The following is a 25,483-nucleotide window of genomic DNA, read 5'->3' as shown; positions in this document are numbered from 1 at the left end:
AAATATAAGTGCTCTAAACACACTAATTTAAATATGGAAAATTCCAGACTGAATTAAAAAATAGGACTCTTCTGTACACTGTTGAAAAGAAACCTACTTCAAATACAAGGACATAGCCAGCTTAAAAGTAAAAGTGCAGGAAAAGTTATATCATTTAAGCACCAAAGAAAAGTGAGTGGCTATTTTAATATCTGAGAAAGCAGGCTTCATAACAGGGATAAAGAGAGACATTGCATAATGATAAATGAGTCAAACTACCAAGAAAATATAATAATACTAAATGTGTAAGCATCTAACAAAAGAGCTTCAAAATACGTAAAGCAAAAACTAATAAAACTGAAAGGAGAATTAGATAAATCTGCAGTTATAGTTGGAGATTTCAACACTCTTGGCTCAATAATCAATAGAACAAGCAGACAGAAATCAGTAAGTATACAGGAGATCTGAATAACACTATTAACCAACTTGACTGAACTGTTATTTATAGAACACTCCACCCAATAACAACAAAATCCATATTATTTTCAAGTGTATAAGAAATTTTAACCATGATTGACTATATTATTCTGGGCCATAAAATAAGCTTTAAACTATAAGAACAGAATTATGTGAAAAATGCTTTCTTTCTGTAACATATTAAAGTAAAAATCAATAAGTTTTTAAATCTAGAAAATTCTCCAGTATTTGGAAATTAAGCTACAAATTTCTAAGTAACCTATGGATGAAAAAGGAAGTCATAAGTGAAATTACGAAGCATTTTGAATTGAATAAAATTGAAAACACAATGTATCAAAATTTGTTGGATATAGTTAAACAAGTATGTAGAAGGAAATTCATATCATTAAATGCTTACACTAGACAAGAAGAAAGACTCAAATGAATTATCTAAGCTTATTTTCCATCTTACAAAACTAGAAAGAGAATAGCAAGCAAAAGGAAGGAAATAATAAAGATAAGAGTAGAAATAAATCATATGAAAAAGAGGAAAACAATATAGAAATCAATGAAACCAAATGGTAGTTCTATAAAAGATCAATAAAACTGTTAAAACTCTAACCAGATTGACAAGGGGGGGGTGGGTAGAATACACAAAATCAAGAATGTAAAGGGGGCATGGTCTTAGATCCTACAGACATTAAAAAGATGGTCAGGAAATATTAACCTCAATTTATAAATTCAACAACTTGGATGAAATGAACTAATTCTTTTAAAGATACAAAGTACCACGCATCACTCAAGAAGAAATAAACTACCAGAATAGTCTGATGTCAATTAAAGAAAATGAATTAGAAGTTAGAGCCTTCAAACTGAGACAACTCTGGGTCCAGATGGCTGCCTTTGTAAATTCAATTAAACGCTTAACAACAACAATAACAACAAAAACCAATTCCACATAAATACTTTCAAAATACAGAAGAGGAGGGAACACTTTCCAACTTACTTAATGAGGCTAGCATTATGCTGATACCAAAATCAGACAAGAGGTCATAGGAAAAGAAAATTATAAAGCAATATTCCTTAAGATCTTGGATGCAAAAACTCTCAAACAAAAGCATATCAAATCCAGCAATGTAAAAAAGTGATAAGACATCATGACCAAATGAGGATTATCTCAAGAATGCAAGGCTAGTTCACTTGAAAATCAACTTGCAAAGCATGGTAATATCCATTCATGGGAGACAAAAACAAAACAACCCTGCCCCTCAAACCCTGCACACTATACAAAGTAGGCAAAGAAAGGAATACCTTTACTAAAAGAATAGTATGAACAAAACAAACAAAAAACCAGCCCCCCCTCCAAGTTACAGCTGACAGAACAGAAAGGAAAAGATAAAATGGTCTTTATTCACTGACAACATGATTGTCTACATAGAAAATCTGAAGAAATCTTTAAAAAGAAACATAACAACTACTTGAACTAAGTTCAAACTTGCAAAATTCAAGGTCACCATACCAAAATCAAATGTATTTCTATTTGTAAGATGTCAATTTTCCCCAAACTGATCTGTAAGATCAACATACTTGTGGTAAAATAATAAATATATCTGGTCAGAGGGCAAGGCCCAAGGAAATCCCCTGGGTCTCTCTGTGGTGAAGAAAACTTCCACTGCAGAAACCCAGAAGGCTCTGACATACCACTACATGTGGCTTCTTACTGCGTGTCTTTAAAACTCCCCATGATGATGGATGGCAACTAGGCTTATTACACTAATCATTTCACAACACATGCAAATATCAAATCATTATGCTGTACACCTGAAAGTAATATAATGCTATATGTCTATTATATTTCAATTAAAAATATTCTTAAGGATCCAAGACAGTCTCAAAATTCCTTCTAAAAATAATACACAGCAGCAATAATGGGAAAAAAAACACAAAAACTCCAACAATTCCCCAAGAGACAACTGTGAACTTCATGAACTCTGGTATGTGACATTATGGTTAAAATCAAAGTGTTGAAAATTATTTTCCAACACTACTTTCTAGACTGACTAAAATTTTTTGTGTACCAGGACACTTTTTACAATTCCATAACATTAGATATTAACTTACAGAAAACTATATAACATACAAATTACATTTGTCAAGGGAAGAGATGAACATTATCTGTTTGGTACACAAGATTAATCCCAAAAGTTTCAGTTTAGTTGCCTCTAGGGGAATATATTTTTTCTAAATTGTCAAAAACATGAGCCAATGTGATGCACTATTGTAGGGAGACATATAAAATGTTATGGAAGCTTTGTGAACAGGGACATAATTGAGTATAGGAGGATGTCACCAATGAGGTCAAGTTACTGTTCTTTGCTTACTCCCTACAGTTTCCCGGCTGTATCTCACATTGCTGAAAATACTATTAATTCACTCACATTTGAAAATTGGATGTTTTCACATCAAAATACAGATTTCTCTCTTCTCTTGAAACACTGGAATATAAGGCAACACTTGGTTTCCATACAAACAGAGCAAAATAGGTGGATAGGAGCAGTAGCTGATCCCTACTCGTAAGAGAAATGCTTTCTGATTTGCAAAGAACAGGTACTGTATTTTCTTGATTCCTGCCATGGAGGCTAAGCACTTGGGAAAAATTGGTTTTCCTGAAAGCAAATGCAGTTATGAGCACTGTAATTAGGAGACTCAGACTGGAGTCTGTGGCAAGAGTTGGGGGAACTGAACCTGATATTCCATAATTAATCAGGAAAGGGTTTAAAACATCCACAGGTTGGTAGCACACCATGGTTCCCAAAGGAAGCAAGTGTAAATCCTCTCTGAAGGAAACTGTTGGGAAATAGTTCTTGCAGGTCTCCTATTTCTGCATATCTTGTGATCAGAAGCCCTAATTGGGTTACAGACTATCTTTTCAAGGATATCTGTATAGTGAAAAGCTTTGGAAGACAGAGACGGTGTCTCCCTTAGGAGTAAAAGTTAGGTTTGTGTATTATCCAACATAATCAAGATAGTATCTTCCTCTGGATGACAGGACAGGCATGCTTACTGACCATCATTAAAAGAGTCAGGTCCCGAAAACTCAAGGGTTTAGTCACATAATATACTAATGTGTGCAGGTGTGACCTGGCTCTCTTCACATGGCCCTATGGGAATTTGGACCTGGAAAATCTGCACAAGAAAATGCTGATCCTTTGGCAACTACCATTGCTGTGAGTAATGAAGTCCTTCGTCTCTGACCTAGGAACGCTGTATCTTCTACCAGCATCTATGAAATTGTGGCAGGCTAAATTAATAGCTTGCAAATAGGGTGAAATGGCAGCTCCGTCACAGTTCTAGCTTTTTAAAGGTACATATGGCTGTAACTATTAACATTCAAAATGCATATGCAATTTGAACAAGACATTTTACTTCTAGGTTTCTAATTTAGAGCCACATTCTCTCACAAGCAGAAAGGCACACAAGGATATTTATTGCAGCATTGTTTGGACTTAAATATACACACAGGATAACCATGTTGGCTAAGTTATAGCACATTCATCAGTTACATGAAATGACTATATGATGTCCTATAATTTAGTCACATATCTATAATGGCTAAATAATAAAACACTCATCAGTTATATGAAAAGTGGTCAAGCTATATATACTTATGTGGAAAGATTTTTTCTGGACATACATCAAGTAAAAAAAAAAGCAAACTCAAGTGATGCTTCCGATATAACATCACATACATAAAACTATCCATGATATTATATAATATGTCTATGTATTATTTGTAATATATATAATATCTGTAATATATTACAGATTATATATATACAATATTTATAATATTATAATATATAAATCCTGAAAGACTGTCTGCAAAACTCTTAACAGGTTACTGCTGGAGAAGGAACTGAAATTGGGAGATGACTCCCCAGTTGTCAACGGCTATATTTATCAAAATTGACTTAATTTCTAACAATATCAATATATTCATTATATTGATACAATATATTATATCAATATATAAAATACATCAAAGTGTATTTATGTAGGTGTTATGCAAACATTACAAAATTAACAAATACTCATTACCCATTAATAACCCCAAAATTGCACTCATCGTGGTGACTCTGTCTGCAAATTACATTTCCTTCTCTTCTCCCAGATGCCAGTGTGCTCTTTTGTTTCCTATACTTGATTTCTATTGTTTTGTCCCATGAATATAGTTATTATTTTCAGTATCATTATTACCTATTTTATTTTTTACATTTATTATTATTATAATTCTGAATATTTGTAACATAAGCAGCAAAGTTATTAATGATAAAAATAATCATTCTAACAACTATATTATAGTATCCCAGTGATTTATATAAGCTCATGGCATTGTGTGGATCTTACATACTATTAGAGAAAATACAAATTGATACAACTTTGTTGGAAACTGACTTGAATCTGTTTTGTAAAGTTAATCATTTAAAGATCTTACAAGACACTGATTCTACTCGTAGACAGACCATTACACATGTTCACCAGGAGAAATACACAAACATGTTTATGGTAGTACAACATTATTAAAATGCTGGACACAAGAGAGATGTCTATAGACCAAATAATCAATACATACATTCAAGTATAGTCATGCCACAGAGGATTTATGTAATAGTGAAAAAGAATAAAGTGTAGTTTCATAAAATAGCATGGGTAATTCTGAGAAACATAATATTTGGTGGAAAAAGCAAGTGAGACACAGTAGAGAATATAATACTTCAATGAAAATTAAAGAAAATTGTGTGTGCATATAAACATGTGAAAAACTGTATAAAAGCCAATACAATGATAACCATAAAGTAGGTCATGTCCCTATTTATTGGGGGCAGGTGATGTGAAAGGTAAGAAGCAGCACCAAAGTAATGCAATCATGCTGGTGATATTTTAGTTCTTCACTTAGGTGCTGGTTCCTGATTATTCACTTTCTTATTTGCCTCAAAATTTATGAATATATACAGCAAGGATATATATATTCTTTCATATATATCAATATATTACACACCCATGTGAAAGTAACTTGTATATCACCAATCACCTTTGCATTGAATGGACTGTATCTGTCTTAGTTTTTAGAAGTTATTTTGCAAAGAGACAGCTTAACTTCTGTCTGGTTGGACTTTGTGTTTGGAGATAACTAACAGTCTTTTGTGTCAAGTCCACATGACCATGTTCAAAGCTCCCTGGAGTAACTATCAAGCAGGCAGTAGATACTTGCTTATATGATACATTTTCACAATTGTGAATTACGGTTTTAGGAATAAAAATATTCCATGCTAGGAGAAGCATAGATGCTACTTGAAGAGTCATACTGCGTGATGGAAGTGGGGATTACTTTTTATGGCCCATGGTTTCTATGAATAGAATTAACCAGACACCAATTATCACCTCATTGAAGAGATAACTCACTGTGACATCTACAGCTGAGATCAAACTCACTACTTTTGCAATGTGAATTAATTAAGAGTTGGAGAGAGCTATACTGAAGGGTTAGCATGCACTGTAAATTTGAAAAAGTCTACATTTTAAGCAACTCAGGAGAAAATGTGTTCCAATTAGTGTATAATGTTAATATGCAATGATCTTATTCATATACAAGTGCTTTAAAGAAAAACTTTTAGAAGAAAACATTAAAAGATCCATAAAAAACACCCCTCTTTTGTGATGACTGTAATTGAAGGGACATAAAAACTCAGCAGATATATTATTTATTTTTAACTGGCAAGCAGGCTCCACAGAAAGGGTTATCTTTACTTGAAAGTGTGTGCTTTTGGGTGGTGAATAAAGAGAGATGGTTGGCTTCTTATCATAGCTCAAAAACATATCAGATAAACATGCCCACCAGCCTATTTGGACACAGCAGTAGGTATTACCATCTGCTCCCAAATATGCCTGCAGCCCTGTATAGCTCTTCCATTTTGGCACCCGAATCTACGGGGAAGATCATGACATCCTAGAATACACTGATTTCTGAAAAGAGTCTTGAAAATGTACCCCTAGTGACACAGATTTGCGTAAACAGCTGTTTCACTTCAACCACTATTGTTTCTTTGGAGGAATATCACCCCCACAATTCCTCTTCTATGTTGGGACAGGACAACATGGCCCAGAAAATTTAACATCCTACTGGAATGAGCAGGTAGATGGAACGTTGTTCAGAAAAATGATCACCACATTTGTTTGTTTGTACCAAATAAATAAAAAGAACAAAACAAAGCAAAAATTTGATGACAAAAATGGATATATTAGCATCTTTAGGGGTAGGGTAAAAAGTCCTGGGAAAATAGCAGGTGTATTTTGAAGGGAATGTTTCTGTCTTGCCTCTAGGGATATTTCTACGTAGGTCTATTTCCATTTCAATGTTACGTGGTTGACAGGCTTAGACATAAGAATCTGCAATGAACTCACAGTGATGTAATGTAAAGTTTCTAATCCTAAGGACTGGCTGATCTCTTACATTACTAACTTTGATCTCCAAATTCTTATTTACACTATGTGTATAATCATTCACAGTAATTTGATTGCTTAAGAATTTACAACGTATTAACTTGATTTCACATCAGTACAAACTCCTTGATGTCAAAGGAGGCTTATTTTGTTAATTTGTATTGTGCTTTGTTATTCAGAAAGAATGAAGAAGGAAAAATACTTACAAGTCAAACAGTATTCAAGTTAATAATAAATTTGAACCACTTGGCCAACATAAATGAGGTGCAAGAAAGGAAGTGAGCAAGAGCTTTAATAAATGAACAAAGTGATGTTCAGCAAATAAACAACAAATATTGTACACATAATAAAGTATCGTTCAGAAGTCCTGAGCTTAAATAGATGCTTGAGAATTCAATTGCTGGATGAAATTTGGCATATTAGGTAGATACTTCTTTCTCATTTTCAAGAAGACAGATAGAGCATTAATTACAGGCAGATGATGTTCTTGAAGGAAAAGAAGGATTGTGCTGGCAGCTCTATAAAAATACATCTGCACAGATATGATTAGCATCCTCACCTCCCATGAAATCAAGTACAGGGATGGGATGGGATTCTGAAGATATTCGTGATGCATTAATGAGGCAGCAGAGCAAGGTGTGATGATAAAATGGAACTGTCTGCACAAGATTGTCATGACTGACATTTACAGTACAGAGCAACTAATAAGAGAATTATTATCTTTCGTAGCACCTGATTAAAAAAAAATCTGAGGCATTAAAGCCATGCCATTATCTACAAACAACTTGAGAAGCTAAAGACTTGAGACATGGCATGTGTTTGTCACTTACGTATACTGCCCAATTAGGTTTTTCCTAAATAAGCGTGTGATAAACCCACATGCAGAGTAAGTGAGAATCCTTTACTGTAAATCTTTACTATGGGAGGAAATTATTCCTTGACTGTACATATAAAAAATATTAACTATTCCAGAATTCTACAATTACTAACAATTTTAGTATTTTTTTTCCTAAATTCACTATCCTGAGTGATTAATATCACTTAAATAATGACACTCCCTAACATGCCAAGAAGATTTAAGGCTACATTTGTTATTTGAAAAAAGACAAAAATTAAAAACAAAAACAAAACCACAACTCTTTGGGTGTTGATGAGATCTAGTGCTTATCATAAATGATAAAAAATGAGCCATCTGTCAAGACAAAATTATACTGATAGTGTTTCAAAGGCAGGCATATAGGACCTCCTTTCAAATTTAAATATTTCCTTGGGCTTTTATATGATTATAAGAGATCAGAGAGAGAACTTTTTTATTACGTATGTTTTGCAAATATACAGGTTATAGCTGCTACTGTATTTTTAATAGCTTTTTTTTTTTTTAATTTGTAAGAGAGTCTTATGATAGAGTATTTCCTGTCATCCAGATAGAGAGCAAGAAAAAGTTCTGACGTACCTCTATTTTCTCTTAAATTTACCATTTTGTGACCATCAACACTTAGTGCCTGGGGAGGGGCAATGATCTAAGCAAAGAAAATAGCCAATTTGAGCCACTGAACCAAAGTCATGCTGTTGGAACTGTGGCTTCTTCCATCTCATTCAAAGATAACTGTCAGCAAAAGGGTGTAGAGAGAGGTGGCCTTTAGCCATTTGGCATTCACCAGCACAGAGGCCAGATCTGTGCCAAGAACCTAATCACCATCAATCAGCCAGATAACAACTCACTCTCTCATTGATTCAGAGCTGAAACATTCGCTTTCCCACCATGGTTGCTCATTACAGAGATAATTTAGCCCATGTGGAAAACATTTCCTTAAATATACAGATGATAATAGTTTTACAATGTGATCATATATGGAAATTGCCTATTATAAGTGATTCTGATTCCATTAAACAACATAATATTTTTAGTAAATTAGGCTACTGAATATTTTTCTCTCAATTTTGGGAACAGCACTCTGAAAAAAAAATAAAAATGGAATGGACAAAATAACTACAAAAACAATGTTTATGAATTGCTAGAAGTTTTATTTCATGGAGCTAGCTAACCTTTAATCTAATCAATATTATTTTCTAATGGTTTACTCTCAGACACAGTTTGAGAAAAAGGGTTTAGGAGAAGTCTTTTAGTCTATTAATTTCATTGGGTAAGAGTGTTTGTTTCACTGTACCAACTTCATGGACAGCATAATGATACTTCATAATAAATTGTCTCAAGCCAATGTCTTTAAAAAAAGATCCATTAGACCTCTGCTTAAATTACAATAGAAGAATCTTGGTAAATCATTTTGGATTAAAAGAAGATGGGGCGTGAATAAATAAACATGTGATTAACATATAAAAGTTAAAGGAAAACATTACTTTTAAAGACAATACAAACAACTGTCTACAATTGTTCTTGGTTTAAATTTCATAAAAAATAACATGGAAAAAAACCTTTGATTAGAGTAATTATCTTCTTTAACACATTCTCTCCATTTCCACAAAAAAAAAAAAAGAAAGAAAAAGAAAAAAAAAGAAAAGATGATGAAGCTACTTTAATTTTTGCAGTTACTGAAACTTTCTATTTGAAGATGAAGTTCTCTAGAACACAAAGCCATCTCTGTTTGTAAATCGATTTTGATAGTGCAAAACCAACTTTCACCATCACGCATATCGGGGGCTAGCAAAATTTTTTTGTAGAGGGCTAAATAGTAAGTATTTTAGGCTTTGTAGGTGAAGGAGAGCATAATTTACCACCCCAAATATGCCTCTTTGGTATAAAGATTATTTGGGGCTGGTTATTGTCAAGAAATTGCAGAAACAGAAGAACCTTTGAAAACCATTACAGGTTATCCTTTTCTAAGGGACATCTACATTTGTAAGGGACATCTCCATTTGTAAGGGTGTCTCCCTCTTAGTACAAAGAAGAGTATGACGAATTCTATAGAAACTCTTATCAGCCGAGAAGGCATTCAGGACTTAAATCTGCATCCAAACATATCCATGTTTACTTTGCCTGCAAACTTCCCATAACTGCCCCCCCACCTCAGTGTCTTTCTTTTTCCTTTAGTTAGAGATAGTATTTAACGTGGTGTCTTGGGCCATTTCAGGGAGTTAACTCAGTTTTCCTAGGTCTCTCTCATGTATACAGGAGGTATACATGTTATTAAACTTCTGTTTGTTTTTCTTCCGTGAATCTGTTTTTTGTTACAGGGAGGTCTCAGCTAAGAACCTAGGAGGGTAGAGGGAAAATTATTTTTTCTCCCATATATGGGCCATACAGTGTCTCTCACAAGTACTCAACTCTGCTGTTGTGACATCAAAGCAGCCAGATAATAATAAATAAATGAGCATGGCTTTGTGGACACAAAACTTTATTTATGGATACTGAAATTTGAAATTCATAAAATTTTCATGTACCAGGGATTATTATTAGTTTGAATTCCCCTCTGCCCTGAAATTGAAAAAATGTAAAGCCCATTCTTAGCTCACAGATTCTACAAACACAGAGGCAAGGCAGATTTGGCCAACAGACCATAGTGTGCCAATTATTGAGAGGCATCCATAAAAAGTCTTGGTATATGTGTAAATATGTGTGTGTGTGTCTGTGTGTATAAATAAAATGTAAAATACGTGCAATGCACATATTTACTCCATTCCTGCTCAGGTAGGTGTTTCGTGAAAGTTGTTTAATGGTAATTGTAAAATAATTATTTCTGAAGATACTCAAGCCCGCTGTGATTTTCCCTGAAGGCCACTGCTGTCAGTCAAAACAAGAGATGTAAAAACCATTTTAGATAGTATCTTGTTAGGGCCTGGAAGCTTGAAGATCATCTTTCAAGGTGAATTGCACTGAATGATTAGGTGCTCAGTGTCTTTTTATTTACTTTCTGCCTCACTGATATCAAACCACTTACTCTTTCATTTATACACTTAGTCATTCCTTTGTTCATTCCATCATTCCTCATTAAATGCCAGGCACTTTCCTAAGCTCTGGGGAAACAGCTAAATTAGACACAATTTTGTAAGACAGACAAACTACTAGCTGGATTTCACTGTGATACACTTGAGATATGAGAAGAGAATCAAGACACCATGATAGAGAAGGAACAGCTTGGCAAGACACAAAGTAAAATGGCGACCTCAGAAAAACAATGGGACAAATCTGTTTAAGATACTTAAAAAAAGAGAACACTTACTGCCAAGAGCCTCAAATAATACATATATTTATTATTTATACCACACTGTAGAAATTGCTGACATACAGCATCACAGAATTTTAGGGTTATATCTTAGTGGTAACCTGTTTGGATTTTCACATTTAATAGATGAGAAAAAAGTGGTCCTGAGAGAAGTAAGAAGTTCAAGGTCACCCAACTCTTTAGCAGGGGTCTTATTAAACTTCTAAGTTTTTCCATGCCAATTCAATATTGTTTCCTCTACACAAAGCCTCTCTCACCTCTCCATAGCTTTTTACTGATTGTACATTGTTTATTCTCTCTTTTCTCTTCAGGTTCTCTAGTCAACTTGTAGAGCTCTTATCTTTTCTTAAGTGATTCCTTAATGACTGCAGTTGATAAAAATTGAGAAAATGAAATTGGAAATAATGCTCAAATGATGTTATCTTTTTTGGATTTTCTGCTGATCTGAAGTAAAAATGCAATTACCTCAGCTCTTAGACTCAGCAATATTGTGCTCTTCATTCCAGGTTACTCCATAAATTGCAATTATCGTCATTTGTGGCTCTCACAAGATTATAGGTGACTGAGTACTTCATCAACCAAGATCAGAATTTCCCATGGCACAAAACAAAACACTTGTATAATGATCTAGGAGAGTGGATTAAACATACTGAATGAGGGAGCTACATGCTGAAAATGTTCAGGGGATTATCAGTTTAGCTTTTCAAATCCATTCAACTGAAGTGAAATTGATGTGGTTCAGCTTAAGTATCAGTACCATTTTGGGGTTTAAACTTTTACATTTTCTGACTTCCTGCTATTTGAAGTTTCTATCACTTTTAATGCTAAAGAGTATGAAACCAAAAGAATTCAAGTCACTGAGCAAACTCTGTGGTTGGTGGTTTCAGCGTTCACTTAAAAAACTATATATTTCAATACATGATAACTGTCCTCTCCCTTTATTTTGTTTTGAAATCTATGAGTCATTCATCCCCATGGATTGGAATTTTTATGTAGTGTTTCTTACTATCCTTGAAACTATTTCTGCAGACAGGGTGAAACACGTGTGTGTGGGCTGTGTTAATTTAATCTACACCCTATATGAGGTCAGTTGGCCTACTTGAGAGAACGTACTCCAGGGATGGCTAGCATTTTAAATCTTCTGATCAGAAACCCACATTCCAAAGGTATGCACATCAAAGCCATTTTTATCACTAATATTATGTCTGATTTGCATCAGATTAGCATAATGGGTATTAGAAATTATTTTTTGCTACTGATATAAGTAATAGAAATATTGTACAGGCTTTCCTGTCCTTGCAGGAATAGGGTATAAGAATCCAGTGATCAGTTTATCTGTATCTTTTGGAAGGGGGCCTGAGGCCAGATTATTACATGGTCCACCGTACACCTACTGATTCAGAGCATTCTTTTCACCATACTAAATCCTACTCCTAGGATATTTGTTGCATATGGTTCTAGCAAATCTTTCACACAGGTGGGGTCAGAATACTAGGAAGGAGCTTACAGAATAAGCCACATGCTTGTCTGCCATTAACTTTGCATGCATGACCAAATTCCTTCTCTTAGTCTTGTTGTAGTAACAACCTGCTTATATAGGAGGAGGCTTAAAACCCTCACCTGCTTCTAACTTTGGAAGTTGTATTCATCATAAGGACACTAATATTTGTGAATGATCAATTGCCTTGGATGAGTTGATAGCAGAAGTGTGTGGGTGCCAGTACACACACAAGTGCACGTGCATCCACAGGAGAAGGGCAAAGTAGGAGAAATGGAATAGGAGACAGAAGGGTGCCAACTGTTTATACATGGGCTTATCTGCCCTTGTCCCTTAGGTTGGAAAGTTTTTCATCCACAAATTGTCCTGAATTTCTTACTGGGGAGCAAGCCATTTGTCTTTTGCTCTGGAGATGGTAACACATTATTTATGATCCACACTTAACTACAGTTGTTCAGATCTTTGTCATCTCCATGATTGATGGTTAAAATGCACTCTACTTTACCCTCTTCAGCTTACATGCCTTTATTTGTTCTTTGAAAGCCTGTGCTGTGTATATTTCATGGAAAAATCTGGTTTAAATGTTCTTCTTTTTATGTTTTATATGTGACAAATGTTCAAGCTACTTTTCTCCCTCAAAATTTCCATCATTATTGCTTTTTTTTTTTCTTTCTTCTAATGTTGCCATACTTTTTCCTCATGCCTTTAAAATAAGAAAGCCATTCCGGAAACAATATAATAAATACTTCTCCAAACCTTAGGGTTTATATCATCCAATACAGTTCCCAGGCCTTTGAAGTCATGATTTTCTTGAATTATAGGTTTTCATTTAAAATCTATATTCTTTGCATTGGTCTATATGAATTAAGCCTTCTCAACTCAAAACGATACTTCTTAAATTTTCTTCTCCCTTCTCCTCTTTCTTATTTTTGGCTCTAGGCTGACCCACAATCTTTTTCAAATAAGACTGAAGATACATTATGGAACTAATCAAAACCTTCATTTGACACAGAGAAAATAAATTAGTATTAATAGGAGCACTTGCATTTAGATAAGCTATTCTATGCTACAGTAACAAATAATCTACAGTAACAACAACAGTATTAATCCTCATTCAAGCAAAGTCCACCCATGGTTGAAGAACAGTCAAGGCTAGCTCTCTTCCAGTTACTGACTCAGGGATTGAGGCTGTGTCTTATCTTGTGGTTATGACACTTAAAGTACTTGGTCTATTTGGTCTCCAAGTCAATGGAAGAGACAGAAGGTCATCTACTAGATCGTAAATGCTTTGCTCATAAGCAACACACATTATTTCTCAGAGCACATGGTTCAAACCTAGTCACCAATTCCTGCTTAACTGCAAGAGAACTACGAAAATCAGATAAGCAGTGAATGTCTCTGTCTAGAGCTTTCCTAGAGGAAGAGCTGCGTGACTAGTGAGGCTCTCTGGTATGAGTGTTAATCAGAGCACAGTAGCCCTAAAACATAGTGAAGATGAGCATGCATCTGTTGTTTTGAGTTATCCTTGTAACTGGCATCTCTGCCTGGAGATATATATGACTGGCATCTCATTAAACCAAATTCAGTTTCCACTTCGCACCCCCATTCCTTACAAAGTGCTAAGAAAAGGACTCTTCTTTTGTGCTGTAGTCAGCTCGATCCTCTTCTTTGGGCTAGGATCATAATGATGTGGGGGTGGGGTGCAGAAGTTATGGTGAGCTCCTTCCTTGGCAGTAAATAATGAGGGAAGTCTTCCAATTGGACCTCCTTATCTGTAAGATTATATCCTGCTCTGCATCAGGATCTTGAAAATTTTTAAGAAGTTTCTCAATTTCGAAACCTTGCTAAGCTTGTTATACCTTATCTGTATCCATGTACAGATTAGCAGCTAAATCCTTAAAAATGCAGCATCTGCGCATTTTCTTTTGAGGACTGCAGGAAAGATAAAGGAAATCTGGGATGCTGAAGATTTAACAAGAGGATAGACTTTTGCATCAGTTAAGGCTAGGCTTAAATTCTCTCACTATTGCCTGTTAACCATTTGATTGTGAGTTCAGTAGCCTCTTTCAATCTCTCTGAAATGGAAATGCAAAAACCTACCTCAGTGGTGGTAGTAAAGATGAAGCAAGAAAATGTACATTAGCAGTACATTCACTGAGCAACACACTTAGCATTAAATGAATTGTGGCTATCAACATAACTGTTAATTTAATAACCATAAAAGTTATAATGCAGAGTAGAAGAGAAGAACTACAGAAACAAAGAAAGGAAAACAGAGAAGACAGTCTAGACCGAAGAGATATCCCTGATTTTACTAGCTGAAACGTTTGCAAAAAGTTTCTTGCAAATATTAATATTTCATTAATATTAACAGTAACAAAAATATTAACTACAGAACTTGAAGTTCCAAAGATTTGCGGCCTCCTCTTATACTCCTCCTGCTTGACATCTTTTTAATATTTTTCTTCAACTTACTTTGGTTGATACCAAGGTCTATTTTCTTTTTGATTCTGCCTAGACATGGTAGTAGCCTTCTCTATCTGAGTGGGAAAATCTCAGACTGTGCCAGAAACACTGGGCTGGCTATAAAGAAGGCTCAGATGTTGAGAATCGATCAACAAGTAGATTGAAGATGAGAGGGTCAGTTGTATGGAGGCCACAGGAACACAGAAAAAGCAATGTGAGGTGAATCTGGTAGGACCGGACCAAATGAGTTAGGTACCGTACCCAGGAGATCCAAGGAGATAGTGTGGGAGACAAGGCTGGGATGAATACAGGATTGGCTCCTTAGCCTAGAAGGATATCTGGCAGGGAAAGAATGAAAGAAATGATGCTCTAGTCTCAAAGGGCTCTAAATCTTTTCTTGGGGGGTGGTAAGTCTGTGTCCTGTTCTATCTATGGTATCCAGAATTCCGTCCTCAGCCCTTTCTCCATTTTATTCACTCTCCACCAGGATAAGGACACCCAAATCAAACCCCTACACATCTCTTTGGGACAGCTGTCACAAAGAATGGTCTGAGACCAGCATCTTCAACATTCTTTGGGAGCAGGATAGAAAAGCAAATTCTTGGGGCCCAGCCCAGAATCAGACACTCAGCAGTTAAGCCCAAGAATCTGTGTTTTCTGTAAGTGCCTTAGGTGATTCTGATGTATACCACCATTTAAAAGCCACTGTTCTAGAATAGATTACAGGTTTTCCACATTCAGTCTGGTCCAAATGAAACTCACCTTTCCCTTCCCACTTCTACTGATATATCTGATTCTACTGTTTTAACTTAAATGTCTTCTCATGAAGGGCAGCTGCTCCAGCCAGAAACTTGGATTTGTCCTCTTCTCCTTACCAACCCCTCATCCTAAATCACTAACCATCCAATCATCAAACAGCTCTCAAAAACACTTGACCCTTGAACATTATAGGGGCTAGGGACACTGACCCTTCATGAAGTTGAAAATCTGTGTGTAATTTAAGGGTCGGCCCTCCATATCCTCAGTTCTGATCCACAGATTCAGCCAACCATGGATTTTGTAGTACTGTAGTATTTACCATTAGAAAGAAAAAAATCTGTGTATAAGTGGACCTATAAAGTTCATACTCACATTGTTCAAGGATCAACTGTGTATCCTCTTTTCTCCCTCCCCACAGACCACCAAGAACTCAGCCTGTATTATCAGAGACATTCTGCTGAACAACTAATATATGCCAGGCTTTCTGTCAGGCTAGAGTCAGCCAACTAGTGACTGCAGGATAAACCTAGGCCATGGCTTATTTTTGTAAGGAAGATTTTATTAGAATATATCCACACTCATCCATTTATATATAATCTGAATTTCTTTTGCACTATGACAGCGTTGACTAGTTGCAACAGAAGACTGGGTAGTCCACAAAGTTTAAAATATTTACTATCTGACCCCACACTGAAACGGTCTGACAATCCCTGTGTAGGCACTGAGCATACATGGAGAGAAAGATGGACATCATACATGTCCTCATGGAATTTACAATCCAGCAGGGAAAACCAGAAGACGAAGTAGACAGTTATCAGGTCAGGAGCATCTGACTGAGCCTAAGGGGAGCAAGGAAGGCTTTCCAAGGAAAGCTTGATGAAGCCAAGTTTCAAGGGATATGTGGAAATTCATCAGGCAAAGGAAAAAGAAGAAAAGTGTCACAATCAGAGGAAATAACTTAGTGTATGTATGTCTGTATGTATATAATTTCTCTCAGTACTTGGTGCTGTCCTCAGTACATTTTTGTTTTCAGTAAAGCTGACAGTCCGATAATCATCGCATAGAAGCCCCAACTCTAAATTGTTAGAGCAGGAACCTTCAGACCACTCCCATCCAGGTGATTCCCCATTGCACAGTAAGTGTGAGTTCTAGAAGTGATTCAACATGACTCAGGGCAGCCGTGGAAACACTTCTTTCAAGCATGTGAGACACTCCATATTAAGACATTGGACAAATTTCTTCCAGAAAGCCCAATACACACTATGAGAGTTGTCTAAAGTAGTGACTATCAGATTGCATTTTATAGCTATTACCAAGTGACCTGGATGGAGGAATACTGGTGTCACAATTTTGCCTGAGGGTCTGTGGCAAAATATGTTTGCATCACTGGTTTTTCAAGGCAAACTGCATGCAAGATTTGAAATGGTTTTGGTGACATGTTCTTCTTTTCCCACTGAAAATTATTTTCCCCTTTGTAGAGATACTTAAGGAAAACAGTTAAAAACTCTCACAAACTCAAGAAAATATATCTGAAATAATTATAGAGGCATTTACTTTTCCTTTTTTATTTTATATTTTATTTTATATTTTATATAGAGGCTTTTTTTTTCCTTTTTATATTTCATGATACTCAATTAAAAATCTTTCCTCTCCTCACCAAATAAAGGCACTTCACAAGCACTTTCCTCCTTCTTCTTGGGGAAAAATTAAGGTGCAAAAATGGAGATCCAGGCCACTGCCTTTGAGAGTTGAGACTCCATCAATTTGTGGCTGGAGCCATTTCTCTTCTCATCTTGCTGTAACCTTATCTGCTTTTACTGCTGCCCCATCATGTCAGGTAGAACGTGAATCTCATTCTCTTTTCTGCCTACAAAGCCATGCTAGAATAATTCCACCTGTTTTGTAGCTGGCACTGATCCTTTTTTGGCATGAAAAATAGAAACACTGGGGCTGTTAAAGCGCTGTCTACATTTCCAGCATCTCACTGGGTGCCCTCCCCCCCTAGCTAGTAACTCGCTCCCGTCCAAATGGTACATTTTCACTTCAGGCAGGGATGTCTTTGGATGGTTGTTTGAGAGGTGGAAGTAGTTAGGGGATTTGAGTGACTTCTTAATTTCCCCCTACTTTCCCATTTCTAGCATTCCTCATGAATCAGATCATTGCCTGCTCGATGCCTTCTCACCTGCACAGCCTGCTTCCGTTATCTCTGACATTACTTTCAATCTTGTAGCAGATCTGGCTGATTAAAAACCCTGGTCTTGAAAAAAATTCTCTTTCTTGAAAGTCAATGCTTGCAGGAGATTAGGACTATTTATATGGTAAGGCACTCCCTTCAAAGCCTCTGGTGACTTTAGTCTCTTGACTGATGCAAACCTCAACTAATTCTCTTTATCCAGATAATCCACTTGCTTCCAACATTCATCAAACAGCAAAAGGAAAAGCTTTTAAGAAAAAGAGTAAGTGTGTAGGCTTAAAATCACATAGAATTTTCATCTTAATAAATTAATAAAATTGTGAAAGAAATTATGAGGAAATCAGGTGTGTTACTCTTATTTCCAATGAGATAACTTAAAAGCTGATAAAATCCAAGAGACCACAGCAAATATGTTTTGTACCTCTTAAATTGCTTTGGCAGGTGTTTTGATGACAAACTTCTGGTGAGGGAAAAGAAGTGTGTTTTCTCTCTCTGAGAAGATCACCATAAGGCAAACCCCATTCCCATCTGAGCTCCTGCCACTTCCCTTTATTTGTGTGGAATTCTCCATTGCACTCTTTCTTTAGTTCATGCTTAAGTTGAATTCATTAGAATTTAACGTGCATTGACTACACACAAGGTACTAACAAATACATGGTATCTATAATAAATGTGAAAAATCTTGTCCAAAGGAAGCTCAAGTATTATAGTAAGGATCAACAGATCTGTTCTGAGTTAGGGTCAGAAAACCAAAGTCAGTCTTGTCCCTGACTGAATTGTTCACATAGCATTAGAAGAAAGAAAACATGATGAAGAAAGGATGTTTTTAAAGCAGTGACATCCAGAACTCCACTTCCACATTCACAAAATTAATAGCTGAGCAGATTTCCAAGACTACCTGGAAGATAGGTGATTTAGAAGTGGTATAAATCATGCTTCCCTGTGTGATACTCTGTGCTAGGGGTGACATGTAGAATGATACTGCAGAATTCTTACTATTGCTGCCAAGATACCACCCAGGAATATCAAGTATTTTTTCAAACACATTTTTAAAAAGTAGTGTAACATTTCTTTCACCCTTTGAAAAATTCTGTCCAAGAGAATAAAAACAAAGCTTCATTTTTCTTTCTAAATGACAATGGAGTATCAACTGTTTTTATATTCACACACACACACACGCACATACAAGTCTGATATTAGGAGCAAGACAATATGAGAAATGTGCAGTCGAACTGTAATAATTCTACCTAATAAAACTGTAAGAGGGAAAAAAAGGACAATATGAGAAGAAAAGGACTATTTAGGGTAGGAACTAGCAGGCTTCTTTCCCAGGTTTACTCTGTATGAATGGCCCGTTTCAGACAAGTGGAATGAAGTGGTGAGAATCATGGTAAGAATGCAGACACGAGAGCTGTAAGCCGCACCCTACTGCCCTGAACGGTCAGTCATTTGAAGCTTTACTCAAAGCAAACAACGAGCAGACCACCGGTCAATTATGTCCCACATAAGATCTGAGGCAGATCACTAGAGTTTCTACAGAGTGGTCTGGGTGCAGACAGGGATGAGTATTGATGGTTAAACAGCTGAAATGAATGTCTGCTGTGTGGCCTGTTATTTGATAGCTCCATAATAAAACAATGAATGTGCTGAGTTGTACAATGGTAAGTATCTTTACAGGGGTTGGTGTGGGAAAGGCCTCTTAGACTGGAAGAATCCTATTCAGGGCTTGTCGGAGATAGAAACACTCACTGGGAGCGTTTGGTTCTTTGGGGGACACAGTTTAAAAATATCTGAATAAAGGAGGTAGGGAAGCTGATTTCTTCTTGGCTCAGTATTTCTTAACCACATCAACAACAGAGTATTGACTTTTCCAAACCCCAATACATGATGTAAGTGTACGTGCTGGACCAACCTCTCAGCCGTTCCTGGGGAGAAATTATGCTTGACCTGCCTTCCCTACCCCTGCAAAGATCACAACGTACTCCCTGATCCAGTATTTTACCTGCTCCAAAAAATGATGGAAAATCACTGTAAAGCTTTTGTTTTGTTTTTCTGTAGTGAGGTAGGTGGTTAGCATTAGGGGGATACGGCTTTTACACAACTCTCCACTTAACTTCTTGGGCACAGTCTGAAAGCTGTGCTCTGAAGGACCATGTGAAGTGCTCCCTCTGTTCTCACTCCCGTGCCTATGATGGGGCTTTTAGGGAAATATTTTCCTACCTGCATTTGAATTTAACTCCACTGAGCTCAAGGACCATTGTTGTTCTCAGGAGACTGTGTGGTTTCAAAATGGTCTAACTATATCTTATGTTGACTTTAGAGAGGGCCAGATTTAGGGTGACCAAACCAAGCTCAGATAGCTGTTGTGGACTGGGTGTAGAAAGAGCGCCTCCTTTACTTGTCATCTGTGAAGCGGTTTCAGGCTAAAAGACTTTCAGACTTTGTTATTGCTGCTGACTATTCTATTTTGCTGACCCCTTGAAGGGAGGAGGTATGCTGGTAGTGAGAACTGTAGAAAGGGATTCTCAGCGGCGAGAAGCAAGTGGAGAAATTGGGATATATTCCTATTGTAGAGGGTTTAATTTGGGATTTTTTTTTCCTTTGATTTGGGGAACAATCCTATGTTGAAAATAATTATTTCCATGTTTAAACACGTTTTAGCAAAGTCTGATGCAGCTAAAAATCTCTTGTTGATTTCATTTTGGGGGTTGGTAATAATTTTCAAGTCATCCTTCTGATTTTACCTTAAATGTAACCTGCACAGAAAAGGTTCTCCTCCAGCCAGAGTATGGGGATACTGCAATCATATCTTAATACTGGGTGCTTTTCATTCATGGCATTTGCCATGAATTATAATGTGTGTTTGTGATTATATAATTAATCCAGAAGTGTACTCTGATCAATGCTGGCTCCCCAGTACTTAGTGCAATGCCCAATAAATAGTAGCCATTCATTAAATATTTGTCAAATGATAAATCCCCCAGAGGGGGAGTTAGAGTGGTGGATAAGAGTTTGAGACGGGAGGGAGAGGACAGACATGGGCCTTTCTCCTTCCCAATTATATTAAAGGAAGGTGACTTCAAAAAAAAAAAAAAAAAAAAAAAGGGAACACCTGGACACCCAGTAGAAACCTTGAAGTAATTTTTGTTCTTCATGATTTTTAGCATGTTATAAGTAAGCAGAATCTGATCTAAAATTAGTATCTTTTTCTGACTGAGAGCTCAGGAAATTGAAGTTTCTTTTTTTCAGGGTGCATTCAACTTATATTCAAGTAATTAAGTCTTGATTACAAAAGGACTATTAGATTTGTAAAATAGAGCTCCACTGTGCCTTAAAACTTTCATTAACCTCTCACTTTACTTATTAATTTGCCATATTAATTTACCATTTTTAATAACTCATGCATTGTTCTTAAACACAGTAAAATGATTCAAAAGAGATAATGCACGTGAAATAGAGACATCCCACCAAATGCTATGCATGCAAGCTATTTTAAAATTATTTTGTAGTTGAGAATAGTGCTAAGTACCTTGCCCATCCCCAGTGCAGAGTTGGTGAGTAAACTGAGGAGCAAGATCTTTTCTTATTCAATTACACTTTACCCCTGTACGTGCCTAGACCCATACTGCAACACAGGTATTGAAAACAAGTTTTCTGAATAAATAAATAAATGAACGAAAGGAACCCTACGTTTTCTGAGAATAAAATGAACCTGGGAAAATTTATTTTAATGTTAACATGTCTAGAAAAAAGTCTTTTAGAGCTTGGAACTAACTCTAATGTCATGGGTAGTAATATTTTCAGAAATAATGAGGCTGTCATTTGTTCCACTGCCTGAAAAGTTAGATTGATGTATTACCTTGACTATAATGGTACAGGTAAAGAAAAGAAAGAAACAAGAAAGGATGGAACCAGGCTTTGTGGCATGTAAGGTTTATACAATGAGGAGGTCCCTTTTGTTAGAAAAATAATTTTAAAAATTACAACTATAAATTTAGGTAAAAGTCCTTAGATGGGGCTGTACAAAGAGGGACCTGAAGTACGAACTTCGTTAACTTCAGGCCAAATCTGTCTCTGGCACCCAGACCAGAGAATCATCCACACTTGCATCTTTTGGTCACTGCAGAAATCCAGCGACAACTGTTACAGCCTTTACCAGTGGCTATGCAGGATTTGAAAGCCAAAAGATAACCATGAAAGTATTCAAATATTTATCAGCAGAAATAACATAGTGAAAATAACTTTCTCAGTTATTAGCATGACCAATTGATCTCCTGGAGAACACATGGAAAACCTAATCCCCGAGCTCCAGGGATTCATAAGGTGAGTGAACAGATACAATCCATTTAGTCCCACTTAACTGACCATTTTCTGCAGAATTTAAAGTGGGAATAGAAAAATCCTGCCCAATTTCACACTGTGAACCCTTTGATGTGGGACCCGGTGACTTTTTAGACACAGTCTGGTTTCCTATCTACCTTCTAGGACTGTCTGTTTTTATTCTTCCCATGTTAAGAATCTAAACAGCTATCTCCACTAGCCTGCACAATGCAAAGAGAATAGACTCTTACAGCTTTGTTCAGCTCCTCTCACCTTTTAAAAAATTGAGCTCTTGAATGCACAAAGATGCAGCCTCCTTCTGTTGAGATAGCAGGGTTGAGCTGGTGGCCTGAAAGATACTTGCAACCATGGGCATCTGATAATTGAACTAACGATCAGAAAGCAGTGAGCTCAACCATTAAGTAAATTATGAGAGCATTTTATTTTGTAATAAACTACAAACCTAACACTCCAATGACTTTTGACAAAAGCTACATACATGAAAGCCCACTCTATCTTATCCCACAGTTACAAAGGAAAGTCAGTGGGCCCACAACTGGGGTTGTGGATATGGACAATACTCCTCTAAAAAAAGATATTGAAGTTCACACATTTCTTACATCCTGTGGAAAGACCATGCCACTAAAATTAAATAGTGATGTAAAATCAGACAAGCAGAAAATAATGGAATCTTTCTAAACAAAAGCACACCTTGGAAAAAGTAAATTGATCAATGTATAGCTATTGGTTTATGGAGGCATTTTGTCTAAAAGGCAGGAGTCAAGGGAGGGAACTACTAAAGCTGCCTAGGGAATTACGACTAGTAAACAAAGTATAAAGCAGACATGGGGAAAGGATATTTTATCTGCATATCCATGCACAGGAAGCGAGTACATTTAGCCATATCAAAGTTAAGTGTGCACCAGGCACGATGAAGTATTATGGGATAGATGCCTTTGATGCAACAGTAGACATTGTCTGGGGGAGGGATTAGATAGTAAATACTTTTTGAGCAGGTCTAGAAAAAGGAGGTAGACTGTTAAAGTAAATCTCATCAGGTGTTATATACATACACCAGTAAGATTACACGTACACACACACACAGACATGTGTTTCCTTGTGCCAGAATAAGACTCTCTGGCTTTTTCTAAATAACAATCTTGAATCAGATTCAAAAACACCACAATGTAATCAATATGTTTATTGATGCATTTCTAATATGGCTGGTCAAATGCAGACTGAAATTTAGCCCAGAGCAGAACAACGAAATGGCCATAATTACTTTCAAGATAATTATAAGACTGAAGAAATCAAACAATTACAGAATGTATGCTCTAAAATTGTCTTTTTCTTTTAGTAAAAAGAACTAACAAAATGAAACGATTCAGCTCATACCAAATCTGATTCATCTGATTCCTGGTGAGTTCAGACCCAGTGGCTGCTATTTCAAGCCTCATTTCTTTTTGACCTCAAATAATAAAGCTGAAGTCAGCCAGTTTCCATTCAGCATTGTTGCACTGTCTGCCAGTTTATAACGCTTTCTGTTTGCATCGAAAATGTTATAGGAGGAAAACCATAAAGAAATCAGATTTGGGCAATTTTCCCTGTTTTACACAGATTTCAAAATTGTTACACAAGTTGCCAACCACTGGACATACTTGAGAGCAGAAAATAATCCAAACACTGAACGTCTCTGTTACTATTTTGTTAACTCCTTATAACTTAGACTAAGCAGCATGGCCAGCAGGTGTCACAAAGCCCTGCTTCATTCTGGGTTCCCCAATCAAACTGCCTGTCGTGGAAGCACCTTGCTGTCAGAGGGCTGATACGTCTACTATTAGAGACATTTCAACGTGGCCATGAAGACTCAGCACAGGAATCACCTTTCATGGAGCATTTTTTTTTCCTTGCTCTCTTGCTCCATCACCATTCTAGCTTAGTTTAACTTTATTTTTCTTCCCACAGCACCTGTACTTACCTCTAACTTAGCATTCCCTTCAGTGCTGCATTTGTTTGATAAGAGAGATCGCTCCATCTTAGATGATGAGAGCCTTCAGGGCAGGGAATTTGTCTTTTGTTTCAGTCCACAACGTCTAGCAAAATCCTGGGCACACAGTGAGTGCACAAGAAACAAGAAAAATTCATTAGGAAATACACTCCCCAGTTGAGAACCATTGACAAAGAGATTCAACAAATTTTATAGAGCAGATGCTACATTCTAAGTAGTAGACACAGAGATATAGCAAAATAAAGAGCAAGTCCTTGTAGAACTAGACTCCACGTGAGGACACAAATAACAAAAAAAAGGACAAATAAACTGTGATAGCAGCAATTACACAGTAAAGAGAGTAATAAAATAAAGACTGATTGGGACAGAGCTTTTAGATTATGAAGTTTTCTCTGAGGAGGTGACATCTGAGCAGAGACCTGAAGGATGAGATGGAGTTAGTCAAGTGAACAGAAAGGAGAAAATGGTCCAGGCAAGAAGGGACAGTTAGTATGAGGATGAATAAGATCTTGAAGTGTGGCAGGCGTAGAAAGGAGGCTATTGTGCCTCGAACATTGCAAATTAGGGAAGAAAAGTAAGAGATGAGATTTGTAGGCAATGTCAAATATACAGAGCTTTTAAACCAAAGCTAAGTGTTGGGATTTTCTTTTTCCTATAAGCAATAGGAAGCCCTCGTAAGGTCTTAAGTAGGAAAGAGATATAAGATATTATGTTTTTTAAAAGCTAGTGCCTTCATCAGTTATGTAGAAAAGAGACTGAGGGTAACAAGAGAGGAATCAGGGAAATCAATTAGACAGGGATGAGATTCAAAACATTTAATAACCTCTATAGTCTTTGACACCTATCAGAAAAGTCACCAACTAATCAGAATGGACACTGGTTAATAGGCCATAATATCTGAATAGAAGTGCAATAGCTGGTTAATCTCATAGCATGCAGTGAGAGAGAAGGGTATGAATGAAGTCGGTAGTGTAAGTATGAAGAGAAGTGAATTGATACGAAATATATTTGAAAGATGTAACTGAAAGGATCCACAGGTAGACTGGATGTGAAGGGTCCTTAGACAAGGGAGGGGTCTTTGGTAAACCAAACTGAAAGGTTTGGCTTGAGCAATCAATGGT

At 36.4% G+C, this 25,483-nt stretch overlaps 1 protein-coding gene across 4 annotated transcripts in view; it reads right to left on the bottom strand.

The window, feature by feature from the left end:
- The window catches only part of PTPRD (protein tyrosine phosphatase receptor type D), a 1,875,536-nt gene that overhangs the window by 663,219 nt on the left and 1,186,834 nt on the right, over window positions 1-25,483 (bottom strand). For 3 of the 4 annotated variants that reach the window (XM_074361573.1, XM_074361574.1, XM_074361588.1), the window contains one exon: window positions 24,333-24,458. The exons of the other annotated variant lie outside the window; for it this stretch is intronic. The gene's annotated coding sequence lies outside the window, so the exon portion shown is untranslated. The remainder of the gene's footprint in view (window positions 1-24,332; window positions 24,459-25,483) is intronic. 4 annotated transcript variants of the gene reach the window in all.

Source organism: Camelus bactrianus, chromosome 4 (genome assembly GCF_048773025.1).
Source record: "Camelus bactrianus isolate YW-2024 breed Bactrian camel chromosome 4, ASM4877302v1, whole genome shotgun sequence".
Taxonomy (NCBI): domain Eukaryota; kingdom Metazoa; phylum Chordata; class Mammalia; order Artiodactyla; family Camelidae; genus Camelus; species Camelus bactrianus.
This window is presented reverse-complemented; position numbering and strand designations above follow the sequence as displayed.